The sequence below is a fragment of the Mytilus galloprovincialis genome, chromosome 1 (assembly GCF_965363235.1).
Source record: "Mytilus galloprovincialis chromosome 1, xbMytGall1.hap1.1, whole genome shotgun sequence".
NCBI classification, from domain to species: Eukaryota; Metazoa; Mollusca; class Bivalvia; order Mytilida; family Mytilidae; genus Mytilus; species Mytilus galloprovincialis.
In genome coordinates this window covers 43040033-43057430 of record NC_134838.1, presented here as the reverse complement: position 1 = coordinate 43057430, position 17398 = coordinate 43040033, and the positions used below count along the sequence as shown (strand labels likewise).

At 34.5% G+C, this 17398-nt stretch overlaps 1 long non-coding RNA gene across 2 annotated transcripts in view; it reads left to right on the top strand.

The window, feature by feature from the left end:
- Nucleotides 1-17398, top strand: part of LOC143075207 (uncharacterized) — a 51398-nt gene that overhangs the window by 14635 nt on the left and 19365 nt on the right. For both annotated transcript variants that reach the window (XR_012978256.1, XR_012978258.1), the window contains exon 3: nt 3081-3236. This is a non-coding gene — a long non-coding RNA (uncharacterized LOC143075207). The remainder of the gene's footprint in view (nt 1-3080; nt 3237-17398) is intronic.

The window sequence follows — 17398 nt, the reverse complement described above, 5'->3', positions numbered from 1 at the left end:
TTCGTCGCATTTTTCTCAGGAACTGCTAGACAAGGATTTCTGAAATTTAGTTTTAGGGTGTATATAAGTTAGTTATACCGTGTGATGCGTTTTCAGATTCATCACTTGACAACTTCCTGTTTACCGAACACTTTTATCATTTTACACATAATAGCCAAGTTGAACACTTTTCTCACATTTTTCTCAGGAACTACTTGACAAAGATTTCTGAAATTTGGTTTCAGGGTTTATATTAGTCAGCTACACAATGTGATGTGTTTTCAGATTCATTACTCGAGAACTTCCTGTTAATCGAAAACTTGTATCAGTTTACACATAATAGCCAATTAAGTTGAAAGTTTTCGTTACATTTTTCCCAGGAACTACTTGACAAGGATTTCTGAAATTTGATTTCATGATTTATATTAGTCAGTTACACCGTGTGATGCGTTTTCAGATGCATCACTCGACAACTTCTTATTTACCGAAGACTTGTATCATTTTAAACATAATAGGCAAGTTACAAATTTTCGTCGCATTTTTCTCAGCAACTACTAAACAATGATTTCTGAAATTTGGTTTCGGGGTTTATATTAGTCAGCTACACCGTGTGATGCCTTTTCAGATTCATCACTCAACAACTTCCTGTTTACCAAACACTTGTATCATTTTACATTTAATAGCCAAGTTAAAAATTTTCGTCACATTTTTCTAAGGAACTACTTGAAAAGAATTTCTGAAATTTGGATGTAGGGTTTATATTAGCCAGCTTTACTGTGTGGTGCGTTTTCAGATACATCACTCAACAACTTCCTGTTTACCGAAATATTTCGGCGGGAGTATAATCAGTGAGCAGTACCTCGCAGTTTAACTTGTTTATATCAAATCGTATTTGATCCTCATACAATATTATTCATGCATACATACCATACTTCTTTCTCTCTAGAAAAAATCTAGCTTTTTATAAACAATGAAGTGATGAGAGAAATTCTGTTCATACGTTTTTAACAAAAAATCCATATTTGAATGGAAATTTAAAAGAATAATCTAGTGATGCGTTCTAAAGTCGGTCAGTATACAACGTGGCTCTATACTTATACATTCTTACTAATGTGCTTTGTCTATATGCCGTTTAGTGATTCTTTGATATATATGACGTGGCTCTGTACTCATACATCCCGTCATTGTGCTATTGCACGTTTTTGTATTCTTTTTCATTTTTGCTTATGAATTTTGTCTATATGCTTTTTGTGTGCTCCTTTCTTAAGCATCGGTCATACCTTAACGGATAGCTCGAACGGATAACTTTTTTTTCAATCCGTTCATGTCCGTTATTATCCGTTAGACGTCCCTCCATATCCGTTGCATGTCCGTTTAGTGTAAGTTTTAACCGTCGACGTCCGTTCTGTCCGGTGGAAATTTTGAGCATGTTCAAAACTTTGAAGGGACGTCCAACGGATGAAATGTTCGTTGAACGGCCGGTAGGCGTCTGTTTTGTACGGTACTCGTCCGTTTTGTATCCGTTACGTGTCCGTTATACATCCGTTGGAGGTCTGGAAGATAAATTCACAAACGGACTTCTACCGGACGTTTCACAGATAAAACGGATGTTGAACGAATGAGAAACGGACTTCTACCGGACGTATAACGGATAAAACTAACGTGAACAGATCTTAGAGTAAGGGCACGTCTTCACAATCAAGCAGCCTTTATTCAGGCCAGACACTGCCCTTTGGTGGCATTTTGAAGAACAAACAAAAACCAGTTACACAGAAACATTTTGAATATTTATGCGATTTACCTGTATTATTATTGTCGGCTTTAATGTTTCTGTATATCTTGTTCATCCGTTTTATCCGGTACGCTTCCGTTAAAAATAAAAATTTTGTCAATGGACAACTTTTAATTTCATCCGTTAGGCGTCCGTTCGTGCTATCCGGTAAGGTGTGACCGAGGCCTAAGATATTACACAATATTGATTGCCGTACCCCTATTTTCGTTTGGACATTTGAATCTATAATGATTGCTTGTTTTGTTCACATACCGTTGTCAATTTTATGGAAATGGATGCGGATACATACAAGTGAGAAGTTTTGCTAGCTATGAAACCAGATTTTATCCACCATTTTCTATTTAAGAAAATGCCTACTCCAAGTCAGGAACATGACAGTTGGTATCCATGCATTTGATGTGTTTGAGCTTTTGATTTTGCCATTTAATTAGGGACTTTTCGTTTTGAATCTTTCTCGGAGTTTAGTATTTTTTGTGATTTAACTTTTTATTTGTATTCTTCACATTTTTTAATCCTGTTTTTCTTTAGTGGAATGAAAAGATAAATTTAGATTTAAGCCCCTTATATACAATTGAGAATGGAAATGAGGAATGTGTCATAGACAACTCGACCAAATATTAAAAAAAACAACCGAAGACCACAAAAAGGTAGGTCTTCAACACAGCGAGAAAAACCGGCACAATGGAAACTGGTCTCTTTAAATATATTTTCGATAGAAGAACGACATATCAAATTCACCAATACCAATGTAAAGCTTGTAGTAAATTGATTTAGAGGAACTAAATATAGTGCATGACATGTAGAATATTACATTTTAATGATATAACATATGACTGTTGGATGACAAAATTCAATTTCTTGGTATTCCGACTAAAGAATTTTATAAATCAACTTGCAGTCCAACTGGTCCATTAGCATTTTGCGGGAATTTGAAGTTCATGGAAAACTAACGTTATACACCACAATAAATACCACCTAAACTGGACTTTCAGGTGTACACGTACGTATATGCACAAAAGCGATCGACCACATTTTTTTAAATTGATACAACCACATGAACCACAAAATTATGATGCGGCAAAGAACCGCAGAGGTTTTTCCCCCGAAAATTACACTGTTACTGGAGATATATCTATAGCATTGCTTACTTGCTTAATCCTGTTGCCCCTTGGTGGAGCATAGGCCACTAATCTATAGCATTAGAAATGCATTACCACAAGGTCAATTGAATTAATAGAATATTAAGATGAAGGAAAGAGATTTCTTCGAGCTTTAAATGCTATGGATTTTATTATTATTTAAATTTCAGGTGTAACATTAGCACTGAAAGTGTTAGTGACTTACTACAGTCTCGACTTACCTCTTACAAAGATATTTTATTGGGCAGCAGAACTATTCATTATACATGTACATCCCACTATTAGAACAAATAAGCCGTCGATATCTATAACTGCATTACTTTCAGGTAATTTGATTTAGTTCGCATGTTTTCTTCAAATATTTTTAAGCAATAGACAAAACGAGTAAAAAAATATAAATTAGACAATATCGAACATAAAAATTATCAATGGCGTTTGGAAATGTAACAAATGGATCTAAATTATTAATTGAGTACCAAACGGAAAACAATTAACTTGCGAAAAGATAGTGTACCGCAAACATGAGGCGCAAAAAATTTAACACCAAACAATGTTTATATACTATGTATATATGCTCACCACAGAGAGTCAAATCGTTAACAAACATAGTATTTACCACTGCCACTACACAACTTAAGCATCTCCCGAACATTTGAACGTCCCTACCATGTAGTGGTTACCGAAATTACACAAAAAAATATTTAAATTCCGTTTCATCTCCGCATCGAGTAAGTGTTCTACGAGTAATTTATCAGTGCTTCTAACTACCTCCCTTTCTACTATCAAAGAACTGGTTATTAACTTTTGTAATAAAGCTTATGAAAATAATGGTATTAATTATTTTTGTAGTGTTAAAAATTCTTTAGAGGCTTTAGATAAAATTCATGCTTTTGATGGTCCTTATAGTTCTGTTGACAGTTATGATTTTTTCTACTCTGTACACTACACTTCCACACAAAAAACCTCATTGTAATTTTATTTGCTGTAACTAGTTTAAAGCCTTTTGTGTAACGAAAAAGGAAAGTATGCTAGATACACTTACTGGAAATGTGAGGATATGATTGAAGCTTTAAATTTTCTGCTAAATACGATTATGTACGTTTCGGCGATAAAGTGTACCGTCAGGTAGTAGGTATTCCTATGGGCACTAACTGTGCCCCTTCAAAAACAGATGTATTTCTATATTGCTATGAATCTCAGTTTATAACCAAACTCAAGAAAGACACATCATTATTGTATTTAGTTGATACATTCAACAATACCTTTATCTGGATGATCATTTTTCGTTAAATAATCCAGAGTTCTCTAAATATACTTCCGAAATTTACCCAAAAGAACTTACTTTACCTAAATCTAACATAAACAGCAGCAGTTGCCCTTTTCTAGATGTAGACATTTCACTTTCTAACGGGAAACTACATACCAAAATTTACGACAAAAGAGACGATTTTTCATTTCCTATTGTTAATGTTCCATTTTTAGACGTCAATGTGCCTTTGGCTCCATCATACGGTGTTTATATATCCCAACTCGTTGTCTATGCCCGTGTGTGTTCTGATGTCATAGATTTTAGCGAACGTAATTAATGCATCACTGGGAAATTATTGTGTCAGGGATTTCGATACCATAAATTACTGAAAACTTTTACTAAATTCTTTCATAGATACAAAGATTTGAATAATAAATTTGGCTGTGCACATGTACCTGTAGAAAACTTATTAAAATGGTCTTTCACATCCTGTTTTTTACGGTAATATTGTACTTAAAGCGAGGAAATCACTATGTGATCCGTGTAAACTTATCGAACCTTTAAACAAACTTATAAGTACGGGTTATCGTACCAATATTGTAATTAGATCTCTGAATATAGTTTACATTGGCACTAATATCGATTTTGTCATTAGCAAATTAAAACATAACTAAATTGTATCTTCTTTTGAGGCGGGATGTTTAGAGACACACACACGTTAATTTTTATCTCTAAAGAAGTAGCTCCTCCCTATCCTACTACCTATACATTTATTTTTTTGCATTGCAAAAGTCATGTCTTCTCTGACTGTTCATGACGTTAAAATACTAAATCCCTGGGATGTGTTTTAGTTGATTTTAGTCTCTGACGCATGATTTTTTTTTATTATTAACTGTTTTTGGCTTTTAACTAGCTTTCAGTAACTGCGAGTACTCTCAAATCGTACTTTCTTGTTAATTCGACCTTTTGATACTATTAGAAATACTTTTTTGTTATTTGATATTTATATAGATCTTGTCTATTTACAAGCTTTGATTATTTGGAATATCTACTATTTTTCACTTCTTCATAGATATAGGAAGATGTGGTGTGAGTGCCAATGAGACAACTCTCCATAAATAACTACATTTGTATGAGTATTAACATCAGGATTATTCTCCTTAAATCTGTACAGGGAAGTTTTAGTTGTATAGTTTTATTGTTGATATTCACCACTTATGTATCTAGTGTTAAATTAGGTATTTATATGACAAACCTTTCTTCATATTCTAATTATTGGAAGATTTTATATAGACAGAAGTTGTATACCTTAAACGACAAAAGAGGGACAGTCAAACTTTTAAATCGAAAATAAACTGACAACGCCATGGCTAAAAATGAAAAGGACAAACAATAGTACACATAACATAACATAGAAAACTAAAGGATAAATTACACGAACCCCACCAAAACTAGGGTTGATCTCAGGTGCTCCGAAAGGGTAAGCAGATCCTGCTCCACATGTGGCACCCGTGGTGTTGCTTCTGAGATAACAATCCGGTAAATAGTCTAATTCGGTAGGTCACATTTATGAAAGGGATTACAGTGAATGTTTGTCCCTAATAATAAATATGTTATTAACTATGTATTTACATTCAGGTATCGCAGATCAAATTTATTCGTTCATAGTGTGTTAATTTACGTTTTTTTTTATTGAGTTAAGCCTTCCAATTGAGATTTTATCGTGTGTTTTTCTGTGTTGTGATGTTGTACTATTGTTTTAGAAAAAGGGAGAAGGTTTGGTATCATTAAAACGTTTAATCCCGCTGCAAATGTTTGCACCTGTCCTAAGTCAGGAATCTGATGTACAGTAGTTGTCGTTTGTTTATGTAATTTATACGTGTTTCTCGTTTTTCATATATAGTACGGTGACCAGACCCAATATTTTTTAGATTTAATCGTCAAACATACTATATGGCTACATTATATATCATTGGATTCGGAAAAATGAGTACTTTTGAAATAACGATGTCGTCAAAAAGAAATGTGGTAACAGTTTTGCATAAAATAGGGTCAAAGATCAAATTTTGTTTTAATTTTTTTTCTTCCATAATTTTGAAATTTGAAGATATATACAACAATTAAGGTAAAATTTCAGATACAGACATTATTTTCAAATAATTAAACAATGAATTATCTCGAAAATAAAAAAAAAATAATTAGGAAATCGATTTATTCTTGAAATTGGTTTTTTCAAACACTTGATCCATTATGCAAATATTCTAATAAAGTTACAGTAGTTACCTTACCAGCTGACATTCAACCTCATCAATAAATGATAAATATATTATTATTTTAACTGAAGTCTGCTATCATGGAGGCGTATTTTACATAAGCTCATTCATGTAATTCATGAAAACTTCAAAGCACCCAAACCCACGAAAACAGTTATATTTCAAAATTACAACCAAAGAGATCATCACAACAAAATTATGCCAGGAGTATCTTCTGGTTCATCTGTCAAGGAACATGATTTGCAATTTCTATATAATTCTGACCCTTTACAGGAGTAAAACTCCGGACATGTAGGGTTTTGTTGTGAACAAACACATGACTTTCTTACATGGACATTTTCCCTTCTAGATCCTGCAAGAATTCTGCTGACATATGCCCATTAAAATACACGGGGTGTAATGAGTCATTTAAATCTCGCCAACAGCATTGTAAAATTGACGAAATAAGGGGGTTAGCAATGTGTAATGCACTCCAAATTTTTAGTTTGAAACAAAGTACGTAAAACATGCTGTTTCAGTGCTGCCTCACAGAGCGGTAACCTGACTAGACTTGCATCTTTACTGGTGGCAAGCTTGAAGTGCATTGGATAATTACTATGATGGAATAGTTTTAAAGAGATATTTCTGATCATAAAGCTTTGAAATTAACTTCACTGCCCAAGCAAGGACTTCATCTTGATCAATATTACCGAAACTCTAAAATAACACCGACATAGTAGTGCGTTTTCTTCGAAGTATTGTACAGTTTGTTTACCTACTCCAAACAGAGACAGTTATGTCGCATCCGGTTAGTGCATGTACAGCAGGCAATAGTTTACAAATTGTTAAGGGAAAGACAGACACATAGTTAGTGAATAGGGGAAAGTCTTCGACCATCCTTTACACTGATAATGTTCCTCACATGCACCCACAACTCGCTCGTATGTGTCATATAGTTATAGTAGTGAACGCACAGAACAATCACACATCTGTATTAGAGGTCCGTATGGTTGTTCTTCCACTATTTCCCATTTCTCTAAACTTGGTGTCAAAGTTTAAGACATCGAGTATTGACCTCCTCTTGAGTGCTTAACAAATTACGACAGCCATTAACAGTGTTGGTATAATTTGACAATTTCGGAATTTACAAACGTTCTGGTTATGCAAAGCTCACATCAGGTGGAATCTTAGGGGATTTGTGAAAGTTTTGTAGTCAGGAATAATCTGATACACTTTGGTGGAAGCTATAGTCTTTGTGCGGCGTTCCCTTTCGACAGACTTTATAGAGTTGTTCATGACGTAGGGGTCAAAAAGATCTGCTACTGTTTGCGCTATAGAAATTCGTTGGGACATATTTTTTAATAGTCAACTGCAATGTCACCGAATGTTTTGGGTTACCTTTCTAAACATCAATACATTGAACCAACGCCTTACCAACTGTAAGTTGGGAGTGATGGTACAAAGGAAGGTACAGAAAGTGCTCAAGGAACTTCAGATTCTAATTACTTCAACAAATAAGACTTACATGATTTTCTCATGGTGCCGTCATCTTGAAAAAGGGAAATTGGAATGGGACCTACAATGTGCGACAGCACATGTTCTATGGTACATCATCTCTATATTCTGCCACAATCAGTGCACGTCTAAATGCAAGTTATGGATGTATGTGACCTAAAAGTATTTCCCCCGATTTATATTTAAGGTTTGTTTTTGTGGTCATGTTTTCAACGTTTATAGTTTTGACTTTGATATTGCACTATAAAAACTCCTTGAAGGACCTAAAGAAAGTGAACTAATGATACAATGTTTAGACATTTTCAATCCTTCCTCTACAGCTGTGAGCAAAGAATCTCGAATGTCTCTTGTAGCATGCCTTTTCTAAAAGAGATATTGATAAGACATGGAGGATGGGATTTAACATCAAAGGGATCAGTCATGGATAATTCAGATGGTTCACAATAGCAATAACATGTTCTCCGTCTCTCTTCATTGCTGTTGGTCTTGTTTCCTCTTGTGAATTTGCATTATTTGCAGCAATTCCAGCCATTTTCAGCGTTACACGACTAAGGGGTTCTAGGAAATGTCTTTTAAGGGTCCATCTAACAAGCGCAGACTTTTGATTTGTTATGCCTACAGTGCCACTTGATCCCCTTGGGGCGTTTATAACGGTCTTTTCTCTTGCCATGTCGGTCCTTGGCCGTTAAATTGTCCAGGAGTCTGTCGTTAAGAAAAGTAGCCATCCATAAAAGATGATCGAATATTCGCCGAAAGTAAATGTAAACTGGTACCCACCTTCAGTAAATAGTACGGTTTGTTACAAAAACATTAGGTTACATTTGAGATGACGATCGCAAGGAAGTGACCAATTTCCCTCTCGTCCTGCTCTTACATTTGACAGCAAAATGTCTACTGCTTCAAGGAACACATCCCAGTATTTAAATGTAAGTGATACAGCCTTAATTGCTTATATGTATTTATAAGAGGCTTTATATGTGCTTCGAATAGCTCCGTCATATGAGCGTAAGGACTTGTGTTTGGCTTGAATTGCTCAATTACAGTCCGGAATGCGGTTCGATAAAATTGCTCCCCTTGTTCTGTATCCTTGGGGGACTTTGTATATAAAGGACACAATCAAATACGTACAAAATAGATTATTTGTTATATTTTACTCTCAATAATAAAATTCCGTCTGCCACCCGCAGTAACAAGAAAAAGAGAGAGAGCTAATATCAGTCCGGATACGGAATAACCCTTTCCGATTCCGGAGTGATACAGATACCAGACTGTGAACTAGCAACCATTATTTATAACGAAATATGTATATATAACATCCCCGCCCCGAAAGAAAGAAATTTTTGAAATTTCTAAATGGTTGCTAGTTTCACAGACGGAATACAATATTGTTATAATCAACATACATATATTCATATAATTAAGCAATATCAAAACAACTAATTAAACAACTCAAACCTAAAACTTTCTCAAACATTCGCCACTGCACCCAAACATTCATGTGTAACTATCATATAGAGTCAATTAGAAAATATTGCAAATAATGCACCAAATATAAAGTATAGTGTAATAGAGATACAGTATTTAAATATTCCATCGATTAAATAATAAATATTACGATTTCTCAGTGGAGACCATAAACTCCTCGTTCGCTTGTCTAAACACATACGACAGCATTAAAAATGAAAGGTTTTCGTTCTAAGCAAATCATTACATCTCCTACACCACTTTCTGACTCGTTCTTACTCATAGTGATAAATATACACAATTGCATGTACTTATAAAAAGTGCATAAATGAAATGGGTAGCAGACGCACAATCATATTGTTACGGCCAGAAATCGCCTTTAAATTGTAGCCAACAAAAGACACAAATCAATAGTAAAATTTAACAATATTTATTATACAAAAGTTTACAAAAGGTATTACACAAATATTACTGTTAACTTAACTGTCAAAATATGAGTCCAATCTGTTATCTTTATCCGTATCCGGAAATCTTTCGGAATCCAATCTGAATATTATGTTCACTACTAAGGTCACAATCCAGTATGATGTTGTTTGTAGAATAAAAGTGTCAATCCAAATGCTGTGAATACTAATGTCTATCAATGTCTATGTCCAAGTTTAATTATCAGAGTTTAACTTTAGTGTCTGTATATATAGTGTTGTCATGGAAAATTCTAGAACACTCTATAATGGATCATTGTGGAAAATCCTGGAAAGTTACAACGGAAGTTTCTGGAATAACGTAGAAGTTTAAATTACGCATCGTTTATAAGGATCATTCTAGAAAGTTCCAATCATTCTGTGAATGTTCCAGTGATTCCTAAACTGCACAGTTATAAGATTATTTGGTAAACAACTATCAGGCCATACAACACAAATTAGGCCAACATAAATAACATAATAATTACAATATCATAACACCTCCCCCCTTAAAAGAAGTTTTAGTGTAACAAAAACTTATCATGAATAATATGAACAAAAATACATAATACATACAAAGTGATTTAATAAGCTCTAGATAAAGCATCAGCTATTACATTATCTTTACCCTTAATATGTTTTACAATTACATCATATTCCTGTAACAATAAACTCCACCTAGTCAACCTCTGATTCTTGTTTCTCATTTTATGCATGAAGGTGAGAGGATTATGATCAGTATAAACAAGAATAGGATATACAGTGGGATTTAAATATACATCAAAATGTTGAAGTGCTGACAACATTGCAAAACACTCTTTTTCAATAGTTGAATAATTTTTCTGATGTTTATCTAATTTCTTAGAAAAATACGATATAGGTTTTTCAACATTATCATCTGTCTCTTGATATAAAACAGCTCCTATTCCTACATCGCTTGCATCAACAGCAAGTTTAAATTGTTTTTCAAAGTCTGGAGTAATCAGAACTGGACTATTAATTAAAAGTGATTTGCTATTTTCAAAAGCTTTTTGACAATTTTTGCATTTTTTCCAGATAAATTTAGAATCTTTCCGTAAAAGATGAGTCAATGGTTGAACAACAGTAGCAAAATTTGAACAAAATTTTCTGTAAAATCCAATCATGCCTCAATATCTCATAAGTTGTTTTCTATTTGTAGGAGGTGGAAATTTGGAAATAGCTTCCACTTTACCCATAATAGGTTTTACTTGACCTTGGCCAACTGTATGCCCTAAATAATCAACAGTGGCCTGACAAAATTCACTTTTACCAAGATTAACAGTCAAATTTGATTTTGACAATCTATCAAAAGTATCATACAAATGTTTTAAATGCTGTTCCCAGCTATCACTACATACAATAAGATCATCAATATAAGCATAACAACAGTCTAAATCTTTTATAACATTATTGATCATTCTTTGAAATGTAGCTGGAGCACTTTTCGTGCCAAATGGCATTACAGTATATTGAAATAAGCCATCTGGTGTAACAAAAGCTGATATTTCACGAGCTCTCTGTGTCAATGGAACTTGCCAATAACCTTTCAATAAATCAAATTTGCTCACAAATTTTGCTTGACCAATATTGTCAATACAATCGTCTATCCTTAGAATCGGATAGGAATCCGATTTTGAGACTGAATTTACTTTTCTGAAATCAGTCACGAAACGAAAAGTTTTATCTGGTTTTGGTACAAGGAGACAAGGAGAGCTCCATTCACTGTTACTCGGCTCAATAATATCATTGTCAAGCATATATTTAATTTCTTTTCTCATAACTTCAAGTTTGAGTGGATTGAGCCTGTAAGGATGTTGCTTAATTGGAGAAGCATCTCCGACATCAACATATTGACAAACAGCAGTGGTTTTGTTTGGCACATCTGGAAAAAGATTTTTAAAAGAAAATACCAAAGTTTTTATTTCTTCTCTACAATCAAAAGACAGATGTGCAAGTTTTGAATCTAAATTTGACAAAATTTCTGAATTTTTCAATCTAACTGTCTCTTCCATAGTTTTACAACTAAAAGTTGGTTCAATTACATCTGGTTTGTCATGATTGTTCTCAAAGTTAACCATGCCTAAAGTGGCAACTGGTTTACTATCACATAGTACATTAGTACGCTCAAAATATGGTTTTAACATATTAATATGACACACTCTATTTTGTTTGCGCCGACCTGGAGTTTTTACAATATAATTCAAATCATTAATTTTATTCTCTATTGTATAAGGACCACAATATTTAGCCTGTAAAGGATGTCCAGGGACAGGCAGAAATACAAGTACCTTATCACCAGGCTCAAAAACTCTGTCCCTGGCAGCTTTATCATACCATATTTTCATCTTGTTCTGTACATTTTTTAAGTTTTTCTGAGCAATTTGACAAGCAGTATACAATTTTTCTTTAAATCTAGATACATAGTCTAAAAGATTCAAGTCAGTATGTTCAGTAAGCCACTTTTCCTTAATCAATTTTAACGGTCCCCTTACAGTATGACCAAATACCAACTCAAAGGGACTAAATCCAAGGGATTCTTGAACAGCCTCTCGAACCGCAAAGAGTAGAAAGTGAACTCCATCATCCCAGTCTCTGTCAAATTGAAGACAAAAAGTTCTAATCATGTTCTTCAATGTTTGATGAAAACGTTCTAAGGCACCTTGAGATTCTGGATGATAAGCACTTGATCTGTACTGAGCAATCCCTAACTGGTATACGACTTGCTGAAATAAACCTGACATGAAATTTGATCCCTGGTCGGACTGTATAGACTTAGGAAGTCCTACTAATGTGAAAAATTTGATCAAAGCTTTGACGATAGTAGGTGTCTTGATATTTCTGAGCGGAATAGCTTCAGGAAAGCGGGTAGATGTACACATGATTGTCAATAAATATGCATTTCCAGTCTTGGTCTTTGGTAAAGGTCCAACACAGTCAATTAGAACTCTGCTGAAAGGTTCGTCAAAGGCTGGAATAGGCAGAAGTGGTGCTGGTGGTATTTTCTGGTTAGGTTTACCAACAACCTGGCATATATGGCATGATTTGCAGTATTCTGCGACATCATTTCTAAGTCTGGGCCAGTAGAAATGTTGCAATATTTTTAGGCAAGTCTTCCTTATACCTAAGTGCCCAGCCAAGGGGGTGTCATGGGCAAGACCAATAATTTCTTGCCTATAAACTTTAGGCACCACCACTTGGTATAGCACTCTCCATTCCTCCTCTGGGGTGGCATCAGGAGGCCTCCACTTCCTCATTAAAATGCCGTCCTGATGGTAATAGCATTCGGCCACTTTGTCTGCTTCCTCCTGTGGTTGAGCTCTCTGGCTGAGCTGAAGAACCTCAGGGTCTTTATGTTGTTCTTCAGATAAATTCTTTCGGTCTAATGAATGGCTGTTAACGTCTGGCCATGGCATAATAACATTCTTGTTAACACTAGGTGGTCTTGTAATGGCCTTTTCTGAGCTACCAGGACCTTCAATGTCAGCTATAAAAGTGTCAGAAAGGTCCATGTAATCAAACTTGTCTTCTTGCAAATTCTGATTTTGTTGTTTTCTAGCCATCGCCCTAGTAACAACACAAGCTGGATACAATTCAGCATCATCTTCAGGTGATTTAACATCCACCACCGGTTCACTGGTAACAATTGGTTCAGCAACCACTTTGTTCCTAGCTAGATCATTTCCTAGCAATAATGTAACACCCTCAACAGGGAGATTAGGACGAACACCTACAACAACTGGTCCAGTTATCAAATCTGACTTCAGATAAATACGATGGAGAGGAACATCTATACAACCTAACTCTACACCTTGTAACAAAACGGAGGCACCAACAGAAGTATTAACGGACAAAGGCAACACACCTTCTAACAATAAAGTCTGAGAAGCTCCAGTGTCCCGTAAAATCTTAATAGGCTGAAGAGTGGTATCATCAACAATAGAAACAAACCCATCAGACATAAAGGGTTTGTATTCCTCCATGTAATCACAAAAACTGGACTTAAAAGCCTGACGCGCAGGGCATTCCAATGTACTGGTATTAAAAGGTGTCGTACAAGCACTGGTCTTCGGCTTATTATCTCGTTCATTCTTCTTCTGGAGTCTAAAACAATCAGCCATCAGGTGACCAATCTTCTTACAATAAGCACAAGTCAGTGACTTCTTCTCAAAAGTATCAAATTTTGGACTAGACATATTATAACTGGACTGACTCTTATTATGTGCAACAGGCTTACTATCAGTACGCTCATTGCTTTGATTTTTGTAATTTCCACTGGAAGTTTTGACATTTTGACCCTTGAAACTTCTTTTATGTGAAAGAGTATAATTATCTGAAATGACAGCTGCATCATGTATTGACTCAACAGTTTTGTCGTCTAAATGTGTTTTTAAGTCTAAATGAACACATAGTTTGAACTCTTCTAATAATATCAATTGTCTTAGGTTATCAAAATTGTTATCTGTTTTCTTTGACGTAAGCCATTTGTCAAATAGATCTTCTTTTTCCCGAGCAAATTCCACATATGTTTGTGAATCAAACTTTTTATAAGATCTAAATTTCTGTCTATATGCTTCTGGTACTAGCTCATAAGCTTTCAAAACTTCCTGTTTTACCGTGTCATAATCGGAACTTTTTTCTGATGGAAGTGCGGAGTATATTTCAGCGGCCTTCCCCTCAAAAACACTTTGCAGCATCGTAGTCCAATACGGCATAGGCCATTTCAAATTGTTAGCAATTTTCTCAAACTGTGGAAAATATTTATCAACTGTTTTTTTCACAAAATTTTGGAACCAAACGTATGTTTTTTGCTGCATCAAAATAATCTGATTTCGAGTGAACTTTAGTGTTGCTTTCTTCTTTGACCATTTCAATTTTCAGTTTCTCCATCTCTAGCCTTTCCCTCATTTCAAGTTCTTTTAATTTCTCCCTCTCCTTCATTTCCAGTTCTTTTAATTTAAATTCATCTTCTTTTTCTTTTTTCTCCATTTCTAACCTTTCCTTCATTTCCAGTTCTGCCTGTTTTAATTTAAATTCATCTTCTTTTCTTTTCTCCATCTCCTTCATTTCCATTTCTTTTAATTTAAGTTCATGTTCTAATTCAAGCTGTTTTAACTTAAATGCGTCAACATTTTCAACCTTAAGATCAAGAGCCTCTTCACCTAAAATTTCTTTGTCAACTAATTTGTCTATAACCAAATTTTTTATAATTTGTTTTCTCATAGATACTTTGAAAACTAATTTCAGTTGTTTAGCAAGCAACACTAGTTCCTCTTTCTTTAAATTATCATAACTCTCCAGGTCTGGCGTTTTCAAAAATTTACCAGCATCAAATGCCATTTTGTAGAATTTTGTTGGCTAGTTATAATAAAAATATTAAACAAATTTTGAATAAAATATGTTCAGTCTCCCGGACGAGCCCCCAATTTCTGTTACGGCCAGAAATCGCCTTTAAATTGTAGCCAACAAAAGACACAAATCAATAGTAAAATTTAACAATATTTATTATACAAAAGTTTACAAAAGGTATTACACAAATATTACTGTTAACTTAACTGTCAAAATATGAGTCCAATCTGTTATCTTTATCTGTATCCGGAAATCTTTCGGAATCCAATCTGAATATTATGTTCACTACTAAGGTCACAATCCAGTATGATGTTGTTTTTAGAATAAAAGTGTCAATCCAAATGCTGTGAATACTAATGTCTATCAATGTCTATGTCCAAGTTTAATTATCAGAGTTTAACTTTAGTGTCTGTATATATAGTGTTGTCATGGAAAATTCTAGAACACTCTATAAAGGAACATTGTGGAAAATCCTGGAAAGTTACAACGGAAGTTTCTGGAATAACGTAGAAGTTTAAATTACGCATCGTTTATAAGGATCATTCTAGAAAGTTCAAATCATTCTGTGAATGTTCCAGTGATTCCTAAACTGCACAGTTATAAGATTATTTGGTAAACAACTATCAGGCCATACAACACAAATTAGGCCAACATAAATAACATAATAATTACAATATCATAACAATATAAACACATAATCATAAAACTTTATCATTAGGTACACAACGTATAAAAGCAAATGTTCATTAAATGTTATTCAAGTCAAAAACTGTAAATGTACCATCCTAATCACAAGAACACCATTCTGTAATTCACTTTGGCGAAACAGTTTTCACCAAATCCGTTTTATGAAACACCATTAACTTCATTTCAAACTTTGCAGAATACCACACACGGGCCATTCTAGTATGATAATATTCGCAATTTATTGAACTTTAATTCTAATTCGAATACGTATTTAAAAAAACACTGGTTATTAGCGATACAGTTATCACCAAACCCTTTAAATCCAATTTGAAGAAACAGAACCATTCAAAAGAATTACCACGCACCTTGACTATATATATATATATACACTTATAATTGAACGCTAACGACACTGTTGCAATTTAAAATTCGGAATATTTAAGGTAATTGGCGATACAGTTATCACCAAGATAATACATAATGTAGATACAATAAATTATTTCACTAGCGGCGGCGGCCGTGAAATTAACAAATCTTGCGCTTTTGTTGATAATTGAGATAACGTCCTCCATTGCGCATTTTGTGACGGTTCACCGACTAATTGCACTAAATATAGGAATGATTGATTTCCGGTTTTTTTCTTTGCCAAAATTCGTTTAACCTTTTCGGATTTGGCATCTGTTGAACTTTCAATGTCATTAGCACTTACGAAATTGTCGTCTCTGAAACGCAATGGTTTGTTAACTATTCTTGTAGACCTCCTAACAGGAGGCTGACCACTGTCGGTACTATCGGACGGTTGGTTTTCAATATCGTCATTCTTGTCAGAACTGAGAGTTTCATTTTCATCGGACTCGTTACTCTCAATATGTGCAGGCGCTAAACAATGCGCAGGGTCGGGTGCTCGGATATGCGCTATTTTCAGCCTGTTTATATGAACGGGGTCGGACAGCTTTCTTTTCCTTGTTGGGTCGCGGAGTTTGATAAGATGTGAACTCGGAATGTTTATAACAACATACGGACCATCAAAAATTGGTTGAAATTTTCGTCCTACACCAGTAGGTTCACGTTGTAAATAAACATAGTCACCAATTGATAATTTTAAGTTATTAGTTTTCAAATTCTCCTTTTCCTCCATTTGTAAGCCGGATGCGATAGCATTGTTGGATACTATTTCATGTATTGTATTTAATTTACAAGTGAGTTCCTGAAAATACGTACGCATATCTACGGGTATGTCTTTGAAAGATGCGCTATTATATTGAATGAGCGGAAAATTTGGGCGTTTCCCATAGAGTATTTCAAATGGAGAAAAATCAATGCTGTTGTTTACAGACGAGTTCATTGAAAATGTAACGGAATGTAGTTCGTTTTCCCATGATTTTCCTTTTAGAACATGAGTTGTTAAACGTTCTGCTAACGTTCGATGTTGGCGTTCACAAGCCCCTAAGCAATGATGGGCAAATGCTAGCGTGAACTCCTGTGTAACTTCA